This window comes from Pseudorasbora parva, chromosome 25 (assembly GCF_024679245.1).
Source record: "Pseudorasbora parva isolate DD20220531a chromosome 25, ASM2467924v1, whole genome shotgun sequence".
Taxonomy (NCBI): domain Eukaryota; kingdom Metazoa; phylum Chordata; class Actinopteri; order Cypriniformes; family Gobionidae; genus Pseudorasbora; species Pseudorasbora parva.
This window is the reverse complement of record NC_090196.1, coordinates 13265180-13283722: the sequence shown is the minus strand read 5'-3', so window position 1 is coordinate 13283722 and position 18543 is coordinate 13265180. Positions and strand designations below refer to the sequence as shown.

At 34.8% G+C, this 18543-nt stretch overlaps 1 protein-coding gene across 2 annotated transcripts in view; it reads left to right on the top strand.

The window, feature by feature from the left end:
* The window catches only part of LOC137065141 (immunoglobulin superfamily containing leucine-rich repeat protein 2-like), a 148531-nt gene that overhangs the window by 76238 nt on the left and 53750 nt on the right, over positions 1–18543 (top strand). The gene's annotated exons all lie outside the window — the stretch shown is intronic.

Sequence of the window (18543 nt, the reverse complement as noted above, 5' to 3'; positions counted from 1 at the left end):
ACTTGTACATTACAACACACAACTCTTATCTGTACATTACAACTCTTACTTGTACATTACAACACACAACTCTTATCTGTACATTACAACATACAACTCTAATCTGTACATTACAACTCTGAACTGTACATTACAACACACAACACTTACCTGTACATTACAACTCTTACCTGTACATTACAACACACAACTCTTATCTGTACATTACAACATACAACTCTAATCTGTACATCACAACTCTTACCTGTACATTACAACACACAACACTTACCTGTACATCACAACTCTTACCTGTACATTACAACACACAACTCTAATCTGTACATTACAACTCTGAACTGTACATTACAACACACAACACTTACCTGTACATTACAACTCTTACCAGTACATTACAACTCTTACCTGTACATTACAATAATTACCTGTAGATTACAACACACAACTCTTATCTGTACATTACAACTCTTATCAGTACATTACAACTCTTACCTGTACATTACAACACACAACTCTTACCTGTACATTACAACTCCTACCTGTACATTACAACACACAACTCTTACCTGCACATTACAAGCCTTACCTGTACATTACAACACACAACTCTTACCTGTACATTGCAACATACAACTCTAATCTGTACATTACAACTCTGAACTGTACATTACAACACACAACACTTACCTGTACATTACAACTCTTACCTGTACATTACAACACACAACTCTTATCTGTACATTACAACTATTACCTGTACATTACAACTCTTACCTGTACATTACAATAATTACCTGTAGATTACAACACACAACTCTTGTCTGTACATTACAACTCTTATTAGTACATTACAACTCTTACCTGTACATTACAACACACAACTCTTACCTGTACATTACAACTCTTACCTGTACATTACAACTCCTACCTGTACATTACAACACACAACTCTTACCTGCACATTACAAGCCTTACCTGTACATTACAACACACAACTCTTACCTGTACATTGCAACATACAACTCTAATCTGTACATTACAACTCTGAACTGTACATTACAACACACAACACTTACCTGTACATTACAACTCTTACCTGTACATTACAACACACAACTCTTATCTGTACATTACAACATACAACTCTAATCTGTACATTACAACTCTGAACTGTATATTACAACACACAACACTTACCTGTACATTACAACTCTTACCTGTACATAACAACACACAACTCTTACCTGTACATTACAACACACAACACTTACCTGTACATTACAACTCTTACCTGTACATAACAACACACAACTCTTACTTGTACATTACAACACACAACACTTACCTGTACATTACAACTCTTACCTGTACAATACAACACACAACACTTACCTGTACATTACAACTCTTACCTGTACATAACAACACACAACTCTTACCTTTACATTACAACACACAACACTTACCTGTACATTACAACTCTTATCTGTACATAACAACACACAACTCTTACCTGTACATTACAACACACAAAACTTACCTGTACATTACAACTCTTACCTGTACATAACAACACACAACTCTTACCTGTACATTACAACTCTTACTTGTACATTACAACACACAACTCTTATCTGTACATTAGAACCCTTACCTGTACATTACAACTCTTACCTGTACATTACAACACACAACTCGTATCTGTAAATTACAACTCTTACCTGTACATTACAAATCTTACCTGTACATTACAACACACAACTCTTACCAGTACATTACAACACACAACTCTTACCTGTACATTACAAATCTTACCTGTACAATACAACACACAACTCTTACCTGCACATTACAACACACAACACTTACCTGTACATTACAACTCTTACCTGTACATTACAACTCTTACCTGTACATAATAACACACAACTCTTACCTGTACATTACAACACACAACACTTACCTGTACATTACAACTCTTACCTGTACATAACAACACACAACTCTTACCTGTACATTACAACACACAAAACTTACCTGTACATTACAACTCTTACCTGTACATTACAACACACAACTCTTACCTGTACATAACAACACACAACTCTTACCTGCACATTACAAGCCTTACCTGTACATTACAACACTTACCTGTACATTGCAACACTTACCTGTACATTACAACATACAACTCTAATCTGTACATTACAACACTTACCTGTACATTACAACACACAACTCTTACCTGTACATTACAACTCTTACCTTTACATTACAACACACAACACTTACCTGTACATTACAACTCTTATCTGTACATAACAACACACAACTCTCACCTGTACATTACAACACACAAAACTTACCTGTACATTACAACTCTTACCTGTACATAACAACACACAACTCTTACCTGTACATTACAACTCTTACTTGTACATTACAACACACAACTCTTATCTGTACATTACAACTCTTACTTGTACATTACAACACACAACTCTTATCTGTACATTACAACATACAACTCTAATCTGTACATTACAACTCTGAACTGTACATTACAACACACAACACTTACCTGTACATTACAACTCTTACCTGTACATTACAACACACAACTCTTATCTGTACATTACAACATACAACTCTAATCTGTACATCACAACTCTTACCTGTACATTACAACACACAACACTTACCTGTACATTACAACACACAACTCTTACCTGTACATTACAACACACAACTCTAATCTGTACATTACAACTCTGAACTGTACATTACAACACACAACACTTACCTGTACATTACAACTCTTACCAGTACATTACAACTCTTACCTGTACATTACAATAATTACCTGTAGATTACAACACACAACTCTTATCTGTACATTACAACTCTTATCAGTACATTACAACTCTTACCTGTACATTACAACACACAACTCTTACCTGTACATTACAACTCCTACCTGTACATTACAACACACAACTCTTACCTGCACATTACAAGCCTTACCTGTACATTACAACACACAACTCTTACCTGTACATTGCAACATACAACTCTAATCTGTACATTACAACTCTGAACTGTACATTACAACACACAACACTTACCTGTACATTACAACTCTTACCTGTACATTACAACACACAACTCTTATCTGTACATTACAACTATTACCTGTACATTACAACTCTTACCTGTACATTACAATAATTACCTGTAGATTACAACACACAACTCTTATCTGTACATTACAACTCTTATTAGTACATTACAACTCTTACCTGTACATTACAACACACAACTCTTACCTGTACATTACAACTCTTACCTGTACATTACAACTCCTACCTGTACATTACAACACACAACTCTTACCTGCACATTACAAGCCTTACCTGTACATTACAACACACAACTCTTACCTGTACATTGCAACATACAACTCTAATCTGTACATTACAACTCTGAACTGTACATTACAACACACAACACTTACCTGTACATTACAACTCTTACCTGTACATTACAACACACAACTCTTATCTGTACATTACAACATACAACTCTAATCTGTACATTACAACTCTGAACTGTATATTACAACACACAACACTTACCTGTACATTACAACTCTTACCTGTACATAACAACACACAACTCTTACCTGTACATTACAACACACAACACTTACCTGTACATTACAACTCTTACCTGTACATAACAACACACAACTCTTACTTGTACATTACAACACACAACACTTACCTGTACATTACAACTCTTACCTGTACAATACAACACACAACACTTACCTGTACATTACAACTCTTACCTGTACATAACAACACACAACTCTTACCTTTACATTACAACACACAACACTTACCTGTACATTACAACTCTTATCTGTACATAACAACACACAACTCTTACCTGTACATTACAACACACAAAACTTACCTGTACATTACAACTCTTACCTGTACATAACAACACACAACTCTTACCTGTACATTACAACTCTTACTTGTACATTACAACACACAACTCTTATCTGTACATTAGAACCCTTACCTGTACATTACAACTCTTACCTGTACATTACAACACACAACTCGTATCTGTAAATTACAACTCTTACCTGTACATTACAAATCTTACCTGTACATTACAACACACAACTCTTACCAGTACATTACAACACACAACTCTTACCTGTACATTACAAATCTTACCTGTACAATACAAAACACAACTCTTACCTGCACATTACAACACACAACACTTACCTGTACATTACAACTCTTACCTGTACATTACAACTCTTACCTGTACATAATAACACACAACTCTTACCTGTACATTACAACACACAACACTTACCTGTACATTACAACTCTTACCTGTACATAACAACACACAACTCTTACCTGTACATTACAACACACAAAACTTACCTGTACATTACAACTCTTACCTGTACATTACAACACACAACTCTTACCTGTACATAACAACACACAACTCTTACCTGCACATTACAAGCCTTACCTGTACATTACAACACTTACCTGTACATTGCAACACTTACCTGTACATTACAACATACAACTCTAATCTGTACATTACAACACTTACCTGTACATTACAACACACAACTCTTATCTGTACATTACAACACTTACCTGTACATTACAACTCTTGCCTGTACATAACAACTCTTACCTGAACATTACAACACACAACTCTTACCTGTACATTACAACACTTACCTGTACATAACAACTCTTGCCTGTACATAACAACTCTTACCTGAACATTACAACACACAACTCTTACCTGTACATTACAACACTTACCTGTACATAACAACTCTTGCCTGTACATAACAACTCTTACCTGTACATTACAACACACAACTCTTACCTGTACATTACAACTCTTACCTGAACATAACAACTCTTACATGTACATTACAACACTTACCTGTACATTACAAACAACTCTTATCTATACATAACAACTCTTACCTGTACATTACAACTCTTACCTGTACATTACAACACACAACTCTTATCTGTACATTACAACATACAACTCTAATCTGTACATTACAACTCTTACCTGTACATTACAACTTTTACCTGTACATAACAACACACAACTCTTACCTTTACATTACAACACACAAAACTTACCTGTACATTACAACTCTTATCTGTACATAACAACACACAACTCTTACCTGTACATTACAACACACAAAAATTACCTGTACATTACAACACACAACACTTACCTGTACATTACAACTCTTATCTGTACATAACAACACACAACTCTTACCTGTACATTACAACTCTTACTTGTACATTACAACACACAACTCTTATCTGTACATTAGAACCCTTACCTGTACATTACAACTCTTACCTGTACATTACAACACACAACTCATATCTGTAAATTACAACTCTTACCTGTACATTACAAATCTTACCTGTACATTACAACACACAACTCTTACCTGTACATTACAACTCTTACCTGTACAATACAACACACAACTCTTACCTGTACATTACAACTCTTACCTGTACATAACAACTCTTACCTGTACATTACAACACTTACCTGTACATTACAACTCTTACCTGTACATTACAACACTTACCTGTACATAACAACTCTTACCTGTACATTACAACACACAACTCTTATCTGTACATTACAACATACAACTCTAATCTGTACATTACAACTCTGAACTGTACATTACAACACACAACACTTACCTGTACATTACAACTCTTACCTGTACATAACAACACACAACTCTTATCTGTACATTACAACATACAACTCTAATCTGTACATTACAACTCTGAACTGTACATTACAACACACAACACTTACCTGTACATTACAACTCTTACCTGTACATTACAACACACAACTCTTATCTGTACATTACAACATACAACTCTAATCTGTACATTACAACTCTGAACTGTACATTACAACACACAACACTTACCTGTACATTACAACTCTTACCTGTACATTACAACACACAACTCTTATCTGTACATTACAACATACAACTCTAATCTGTACATCACAACTCTTACCTGTACATTACAACACACAACACTTACCTGTACATCACAACTCTTACCTGTACATTACAACACACAACTCTTATCTATACATAACAACTCTTACCTGTACATTACAACGTACAACTCTAATCTGTACATTACAACTCTGAACTGTACATTACAACACACAACACTTACCTGTACATTACAACTCTTATCTGTACATTACAACATACAACTCTAATCTGTACATTACAACTCTGAACTGTACATTACAACACACAACACTTACCTGTACATTACAACTCTTACCTGTACATTACAACACACAACTCTTATCTGTACATTACAACTCTGAACTGTATATTACAACACACAACACTTACCTGTACATTACAACTCTTACCTGTACATTACAACACACAACACTTACCTGTACATTACAACTCTTACCTGTACATTACAACACACAACACTTACCTGTACATTACAACTCTTACTTGTACATTACAACACACAACTCGTATCTGTAAATTACAACTCTTACCTGTACATTACAAATCTTACCTGTACATTACAACACACAACTCTTACCTGTACATTACAACACACAACTCTTACCTATACATTACAACACACAACACTTACCTGTACATTACAACTCTTACCTGTACATAACAACACACAACTCTTACCTGTACATTAGAAATCCTACCTGTACATTGCAACACTTACCTGTACATTACAACATACAACTCTAATCTGTACATTACAACACTTACCTGTACATTACAACTCTGAAATGTACATTACAACACACAACTCTTATCTGTACATTACAACATACAACTCTAATCTGTACATTACAACTCTTACCTGTACATTACAACTTTTACCTGTACATAACAACACACAACTCTTACCTTTACATTACAACACACAAAACTTACCTGTACATTACAACTCTTATCTGTACATAACAACACACAACTCTTACCTGTACATTACAACACACAAAACTTACCTGTACATTACAACACACAACACTTACCTGTACATTACAACTCTTATCTGTACATAACAACACACAACTCTTACCTGTACATTACAACTCTTACTTGTACATTACAACACACAACTCTTATCTGTACATTAGAACCCTTACCTGTACATTACAACTCTTACCTGTACATTACAACACACAACTCGTATCTGTAAATTACAACTCTTACCTGTACATTACAAATCTTACCTGTACATTACAACACACAACTCTTACCTGTACATTACAACTCTTACCTGTACATAACAACTCTTACCTGTACATTACAACACTTACCTGTACATTACAACTCTAATCTGTACATTACAACACTTACCTGTACATAACAACTCTTACCTGTACATTACAACACACAACTCTTATCTGTACATTACAACATACAACTCTAATCTGTACATTACAACTCTGAACTGTACATTACAACACACAACACTTACCTGTACATTACAACTCTTACCTGTACATAACAACACACAACTCTTACCTGTACATTACAACACACAACACGTACCTGTACATTACAACTCTTACCTGTACATAACAACACACAACTCTTACCTGTACATTACAACACACAACACTTACCTGTACATTACAACACACAACTCTTATCTTTACATTACAACTCTTACCTGTACATTACAACACACAACTCTTATCTGTACATTACAACTCTTACCTGTACATTACAACACACAACTCTTATCTATACATAACAACTCTTACCTGCACATTACAACTCTTACCTGTACATTACAACACACAACTCTAATCTGTACATTACAACTCTGAACTGTACATTACAACACACAACACTAACCTGTACATTACAACTCTTACCTGTACATTACAACACACAACTCTTATCTGTACATTACAACATACAACTCTAATCTGTACATTACAACTCTGAACTGTATATTACAACACACAACACTTACCTGTACATTACAACTCTTACCTGTACATAACAACACACAACTCTTACCTGTACATTACAACACACAAAACTTACCTGTACATTACAACTCTTACCTGTACATAACAACACACAACTCTTACCTGTACATTACAACTCTTACCTGTACATTACAACACACAACTCGTATCTGTAAATTACAACTCTTACCTGTACATTACAAATCTTACCTGTACATTACAACACACAACTCTTACCTGTACATTACAACTCTTACCTGTACAATACAACACACAACTCTTACCTGTACATTACAACTCTTACCTGTACATAACAACTCTTACCTGTACATTACAACACTTACCTGTACATTACAACTCTAATCTGTACATTACAACACTTACCTGTACATAACAACTCTTACCTGTACATTACAACACACAACTCTTATCTGTACATTACAACATACAACTCTAATCTGTACATTACAACTCTGAACTGTACATTACAACACACAACACTTACCTGTACATTACAACTCTTACCTGTACATAACAACACACAACTCTTACCTGTACATTACAACACACAACACGTACCTGTACATTACAACTCTTACCTGTACATAACAACACACAACTCTTACCTGTACATTACAACACACAACACTTACCTGTACATTACAACACACAACTCTTATCTTTACATTACAACTCTTACCTGTACATTACAACACACAACTCTTATCTGTACATTACAACTCTTACCTGTACATTACAACACACAACTCTTATCTATACATAACAACTCTTACCTGCACATTACAACTCTTACCTGTACATTACAACACACAACTCTAATCTGTACATTACAACTCTGAACTGTACATTACAACACACAACACTAACCTGTACATTACAACTCTTACCTGTACATTACAACACACAACTCTTATCTGTACATTACAACATACAACTCTAATCTGTACATTACAACTCTGAACTGTATATTACAACACACAACACTTACCTGTACATTACAACTCTTACCTGTACATAACAACACACAACTCTTACCTGTACATTACAACACACAACACTTACCTGTACATTACAACTCTTACCTGTACATTACAACACACAACTCTTATCTGTACATTACAACTCTTACCAGTACATTACAACTCTTACCTGTACATTACAATAATTACCTGTAGATTACAACACACAACTCTTATCTGTACATTACAACTCTTACCAGTACATTACAACTCTTACCTGTACATTACAACTCTTACCTGTACATTACAACACACAACTCTTACCTGTACATTACAACACACAACACTTACCTGTACATTACAACTCTTACCTGTACATTACAACACACAACACTTACCTGTACATTACAACTCTTACCTGTACATAACAACACACAACTCTTACCTGTACATTACAACACACAAAACTTACCTGTACATTAAAAACACACAACACTTACCTGTACATTACAACTCTTATCTGTACATAACAACACACAACTCTTACCTGTACATTACAACAAACAAAACTTACCTGTACATTACAACTCTTACCTGTACATAACAACACACAACTCTTACCTGTACATTACAACTCTTACTTGTACATTACAACACACAACTCTTATCTGTACATTAGAACCCTTACCTGTACATTACAACACACAACTCGTATCTGTAAATTACAACTCTTACCTGTACATTACAAATCTTACCTGTACATTACAACACACAACTCTTACCTGTACATTACAACTCTTACCTGTACATTACAACACACAACTCTTACCTGTACATTACAACTCTTACCTGTACATAACAACTCTTACCTGTACATTACAACACACAACTCTTATCTGTACATTACAACATACAACTCTAATCTGTACATTACAACTCTGAACTGTACATTACAACACACAACACTTACCTGTACATTACAACTCTTACCTGTACATAACAACACACAACTCTTACCTGTACATTACAACACACAACACTTACCTGTACATTAAAACTCTTACCTGTACATAACAACACACAACTCTTACCTGTACATTACAACACACAACTCTTATCTTTACATTACAACTCTTACCTGTACATTACAACACACAACACTTACCTGTACATTACAACTCTTACCTGTACATAACAACACACAACTCTTACCTGTACATTACAACACACAACTCGTATCTGTAAATTACAACTCTTACCTGTACATTACAAATCTTACCTGTACATTACAACACACAACTCTTACCTGTACATTACAACACACAACTCTTATCTGTACATTACAACATACAACTCTAATCTGTACATTACAACTCTGAACTGTACATTACAACACACAACACTTACCTGTACATTACAACTCTTACCTGTACATTACAACACACAACTCTTATCTGTACATTACAACATACAACTCTAATCTGTACATCACAACTCTTACCTGTACATTACAACACACAACACTTACCTGTACATCACAACTCTTACCTGTACATTACAACACACAACTCTTATCTATACATAACAACTCTTACCTGTACATTACAACTCTTACCTGTACATTACAACACACAACTCTTATCTGTACATTACAACATACAACTCTAATCTGTACATTACAACACACAACACTTACCTGTACATTACAACTCTTATCTGTACATTACAACATACAACTCTAATCTGTACATTACAACTCTGAACTGTACATTACAACACACAACACTTACCTGTACATTACAACTCTTACCAGTACATTACAACTCTTACCTGTACATTACAACTCTTACCTGTACATTACAATAATTACCTGTAGATTACAACACACAACTCTTATCTGTACATTACAACTCTTATCAGTACATTACAACTCTTACCTGTACATTACAACACACAACTCTTACCTGTACATTACAACTCCTACCTGTACATTACAACACACAACTCTTACCTGTATATTGCAACATACAACTCTAATCTGTACATTACAACTCTGAACTGTACATTTCCAACACACAACACTTACCTGTACATTACAACTCTTACCTGTACATTACAACACACAACTCTTATCTGTACATTACAACTATTACCTGTACATTACAACTCTTACCTGTACATTACAACTCTTACCTGTACATTACAATAATTACCTGTAGATTACAACACACAACTCTTATCTGTACATTACAACTCTTATTAGTACATTACAACTCTTACCTGTACATTACAACACACAACTCTTACCTGTACATTACAACTCTTACCTGTACATTACAACTCCTACCTGTACATTACAACACACAACTCTTACCTGTACATTACAACTCTTACCTGTACATTACAACTCCTACCTGTACATTACAACACACAACTCTTACCTGCACATTACAAGCCTTACCTGTACATTACAACACACAACTCTTACCTGTACATTGCAACATACAACTCTAATCTGTACATTACAACTCTGAACTGTACATTACAACACACAACACTTACCTGTACATTACAACTCTTACCTGTACATTACAACACACAACTCTTATCTGTACATTACAACATACAACTCTAATCTGTACATTACAACTCTGAACTGTATATTACAACACACAACACTTACCTGTACATTACAACTCTTACCTGTACATAACAACACACAACACTTACCTGTACATAACAACACACAACACTTACCTGTACATTACAACTCTTACCTGTACATAACAACACACAACTCTTACCTGTACATAACAACACACAACTCTTACCTGTACATTACAACTCTTACCTGTACAATACAACACACAACACTTACCTGTACATTACAACTCTTATCTGTACATAACAACACACAACTCTTACCTGTACATTACAACACACAAAACTTACCTGTACATTACAACTCTTACCTGTACATAACAACACACAACTCTTACCTGTACATTACAACTCTTACTTGTACATTACAACACACAACTCTTATCTGTACATTAGAACCCTTACCTGTACATTACAACTCTTACCTGTACATTACAACACACAACTCGTATCTGTAAATTACAACTCTTACCTGTACATTACAAATCTTACCTGTACATTACAACACACAACTCTTACCAGTACATTACAACACACAACTCTTACCTGTACATTACAAATCTTACCTGTACAATACAACACACAACTCTTACCTGCACATTACAACACACAACACTTACCTGTACATTACAACTCTTACCTGTACATAACAACACACAACTCTTACCTGTACATTACAACACACAACACTTACCTGTACATTACAACTCTTACCTGTACATAACAACACACAACTCTTACCTGTACATTACAACACACAAAACTTACCTGTACATTACAACTCTTACCTGTACATTACAACACACAACTCTTACCTGTACATAACAACACACAACTCTTACCTGCACATTACAAGCCTTACCTGTACATTACAACACACAACTCTTACCTGTACATTAGAAATCCTACCTGTACATTGCAACACTTACCTGTACATTACAACATACAACTCTAATCTGTACATTACAACACTTACCTGTACATTACAACTCTGAAATGTACATTACAACACACAACTCTAATCTGTACATTACAACTCTTACCTGTACATTACAACACACAACTCTTATCTGTACATTACAACACTTACCTGTACATTACAACTCTTGCCTGTACATAACAACTCTTACCTGAACATTACAACACACAACTCTTACCTGTACATTACAACACTTACCTGTACATAACAACTCTTGCCTGTACATAACAACTCTTACCTGTACATTACAATAATTACCTGTAGATTACAACACACAACTCTTATCTGTACATTACAACTCTTATCAGTACATTACAACTCTTACCTGTACATTACAACACACAACTCTTACCTGTACATTACAACTCCTACCTGTACATTACAACACACAACTCTTACCTGTATATTGCAACATACAACTCTAATCTGTACATTACAACTCTGAACTGTACATTTCCAACACACAACACTTACCTGTACATTACAACTCTTACCTGTACATTACAACACACAACTCTTATCTGTACATTACAACTATTACCTGTACATTACAACTCTTACCTGTACATTACAACTCTTACCTGTACATTACAATAATTACCTATAGATTACAACACACAACTCTTATCTGTACATTACAACTCTTATTAGTACATTACAACTCTTACCTGTACATTACAACACACAACTCTTACCTGTACATTACAACTCTTACCTGTACATTACAACTCCTACCTGTACATTACAACACACAACTCTTACCTGCACATTACAAGCCTTACCTGTACATTACAACACACAACTCTTACCTGTACATTGCAACATACAACTCTAATCTGTACATTAAAACTCTGAACTGTACATTACAACACACAACACTTACCTGTACATTACAACTCTTACCTGTACATTACAACACACAACTCTTATCTGTACATTACAACATACAACTCTAATCTGTACATTACAACTCTGAACTGTATATTACAACACACAACACTTACCTGTACATTACAACTCTTACCTGTACATAACAACACACAACTCTTACCTGTACATAACAACACACAACACTTACCTGTACATTACAACTCTTACCTGTACATAACAACACACAACACTTACCTGTACATTACAACTCTTACCTGTACAATACAACATACAACACTTACCTGTACATTACAACTCTTATCTGTACATAACAACACACAACTCTTACCTGTACATTACAACACACAAAACTTACCTGTACATTACAACTCTTACCTGTACATAACAACACACAACTCTTACCTGTACATTACAACTCTTACTTGTACATTACAACACACAACTCTTATCTGTACATTAGAACCCTTACCTGTACATTACAACTTTTACCTGTACATTACAACACACAACTCGTATCTGTAAATTACAACTCTTACCTGTACATTACAAATCTTACCTGTACATTACAACACACAACTCTTACCTGTACATTACAAATCTTACCTGTACAATACAACACACAACTCTTACCTGCACATTACAACACACAACACTTACCTGTACATTACAACTCTTACCTGTACATTACAACTCTTACCTGTACATAACAACACACAACTCTTACCTGTACATTACAACACACAACACTTACCTGTACATTACAACTCTTACCTGTACATAACAACACACAACTCTTACCTGTACATTACAACACACAAAACTTACCTGTACATTACAACTCTTACCTGTACATTACAACACACAACTCTTACCTGTACATAACAACACACAACTCTTACCTGCACATTACAAGCCTTACCTGTACATTACAACACACAACTCTTACCTGTACATTAGAAATCCTACCTGTACATTGCAACACTTACCTGTACATTACAACATACAACTCTAATCTGTACATTACAACACTTACCTGTACATTACAACTCTGAAATGTACATTACAACACACAACTCTAATCTGTACATTACAACTCTTACCTGTACATTACAACACACAACTCTTATCTGTACATTACAACACTTACCTGTACATTACAACTCTTGCCTGTACATAACAACTCTTACCTGAACATTACAACACACAACTCTTACCTGTACATTACAACACTTACCTGTACATAACAACTCTTGCCTGTACATAACAACTCTTACCTGTGCATTACAACACTTACCTGTACATAACAACTCTTGCCTGTACATAACAACTCTTACCTGTACATTACAACACACAACTCTTACCTGTACATTACAACTCTTACCTGAACATAACAACTCTTACATGTACATTACAACACTTACCTGTACATTACAAACAACTCTTATCTATACATAACAACTCTTACCTGTACATTACAACTCTTACCTGTACATTACAACACACAACTCTTATCTGTACATTACAACATACAACTCTAATCTGTACATTACAACTCTGAATTGTACATTACAACACACAACACTTACCTGTACATTACAACTCTTATCTGTACATTACAACATACAACTCTGAACTGTACATTACAACACACAACACTTACCTGTACATTACAACTCTTACCTGTACATTACAACACACAACTCTTATCTGTACATTACAACATACAACTCTAATCTGTACATTACAACTCTGAACTGTATATTACAACACACAACACTTACCTGTACATTACAACTCTTACCTGTACATAACAACACACAACTCTTACCTGTACATTACAACACACAACACTTACCTGTACATTACAACTCTTACCTGTACATTACAACACACAACTCTTATCTGTACATTACAACTCTTATCAGTACATTACAACTCTTACCTGTACATTACAACACACAACTCTTACCTGTACATTACAACTCTTACCTGTACATTACAACTCTTACCTGTACATTACAACTCTTAGCTGTACATTACAACACACAACTCTTATCTGTACATTACAACACACAACTCTTATCTGTACATTACAACACACAACTCTTATCTGTACATTAAAAATCTTACCTGTAAATTACAACACACAACTCTTACCTGTACATTACAACACACAACTTTTACCTGTACATTACAACACACAACTCTTATCTGTACATTAAAACACACAACTCTTATCTGTACATTACAACACACAACTCTTATCTGTACATTACAACACACAACACTTACCTGTACATTACAACACACAACTCTTGCCTCTACATTACAACTCTAACCTGTACATTACAACACACAACTCTTACCTGTACATTACAACACTTACCTGTACATAACAACTCTTACCTGTACATAACAACACTTACCTGTACATAACAACACTTACCTGTACATATCAACTCTTACCTGTACATTACAACACTTACCTGTACATTACAACTCTTACCTGTACATTACAACTCTTACCTGTACATTACAACACACAACTCTTATCTGTACATTACAACACTTACCTGTACATTACAACACACAACTCCTACCTGTACATTACAACACACAACTCTTACCTGTACATTACAACACACAACTCTTACCTGTACATTACAACTCTTACCTGTACATTACAACACACAACTCTTATCTGTACATTAAAACACACAACTCTTACCTGTACATTACAACACACAACTCTTACCTGTACATTACAACACACAACTCTTATCTGTACATTACAACTCTTACCTGAACATTACCACACAAAACTCTTACCTGTACATTAAAACACACAACTCTTACCTGTACATTACAACACACAACTCTTACCTGTACATTACAACACACAACTTTTACCTGTACATTACAACACACAACTCTTACCTGTACATTACAACTCTTACCTGTACATTACCACACACAACTCTTACCTGTACATTACAACACACAACTCTTACCTGTACATAACAACTCTTACCTGTATATTACAACACACAACTCTTACCTGTACATTACAACACAACTCTTACCTGTACATTAAAAAACACAACTCTTACCTGTACCCAACAACACACAACTCTTACCTGTACATTACAGCACAAAACTCTTATCTTTACATTACAACTCTTACCTGTACATTACAACACTTACCAGAACATTACAACTCTTACCTGTACATTACAATTCTTACCTGTACATTACAACTCTTACCAGAACATTACAACACTTACCAGAACATTACAACTCTTACCAGAACATTATAACTCTTACCTGTACATTACAACTCTTACCTGTACATTACAACACACAACTCTTACCTGCACATTACAACTCTTACCTGTACATTACAACACACAACTCTTACCTGTACATTACAACACACAACTCTTACCTGTACATTACAACACACAACTCTTACCTGTACATTACAACACACAACTCTTAACTGTACATTACCACACACAACTCTTACCTGTACATTAAAAAACACAACTCTTACCTGTACCTAACAACACACAACTCTTACCTGTACATTACAACTCTTACCTGTACATAACAGCTCTTACCTGTACATTAAAAAACACAACTCTTACCTGTACCTAACAACACACAACTCTTACCTGTACATTACAACTCTTACCTCTACATAACAACTCTTACCTGTACATTTCAACACTTACCTGTACATAACAACTCTTACCTGTACATTACAACTCTTACCAGAACATTACAACTCTTACCTGTACATTACAATTCTTACCTGTACATTACAACACACAACTCTTACCTGTACATTACAACACACAACTCTTACCTGTACATTACAACTCTTACCTGTACATTACAACACACAACTCTTATCTGTACATTAAAACACACAACTCTTACCTGTACATTACAACACACAACTCTTACCTGTACATTACAACACACAACTCTTATCTGTACATTACAACTCTTACCTGAACATTACCTCACAAAACTCTTACCTGTACATTAAAACACACAACTCTTACCTGTACATAACAACACACAACTCTTACCTGTACATTACAACACACAACTCTTACCTGTACATAACAACTTTTACCTGTACATTACAACACACAACTCTTACCTGTACATTACAACTCTTACCTGTACATTACCACACACAACTCTTATCTGTACATTCCAACACACAACTCTTATCTGTACATTAAAACACACAACTCTTACCTGTACATTACAACACACAACTCTTACCTGTACATTACAACACACAACTCTTATCTGTACATTACAACTCTTACCTGAACATTACCTCACAAAACTCTTACCTGTACATTAAAACACACAACTCTTACCTGTATATTACAACACACAACTCTTACCTGTACATTCCAACACACAACTCTTACCTGTACATTAAAAAACACAACTCTTACCTGTACCTAACAACACACAACTCTTACCTGTACATTACAACTCTTACCAGAACATTACAACTCTTACCTGTACATTACAACACTTACCAGAACATTACAACTCTTACCTGTACATTACAACTTTTACCAGAACATTACAACTCTTACCTGTACATTACAACTCTTACCTGTACATTACAACACACAACTCTTACCTGCACATTACAACTCTTACCTGTACATTACAACACACAACTCTTACCTGTACATTACAACACACAACTCTTACCTGTACATTACAACACACAACTCTTAACTGTACATTACCACACACAACTCTTACCTGTACCTAACAACACACAACTCTTACCTGTACATTACAACTCTTACCTGTACATAACAGCTCTTACCTGTACATTACAACACTTACCTGTACATAACAACTCTTACC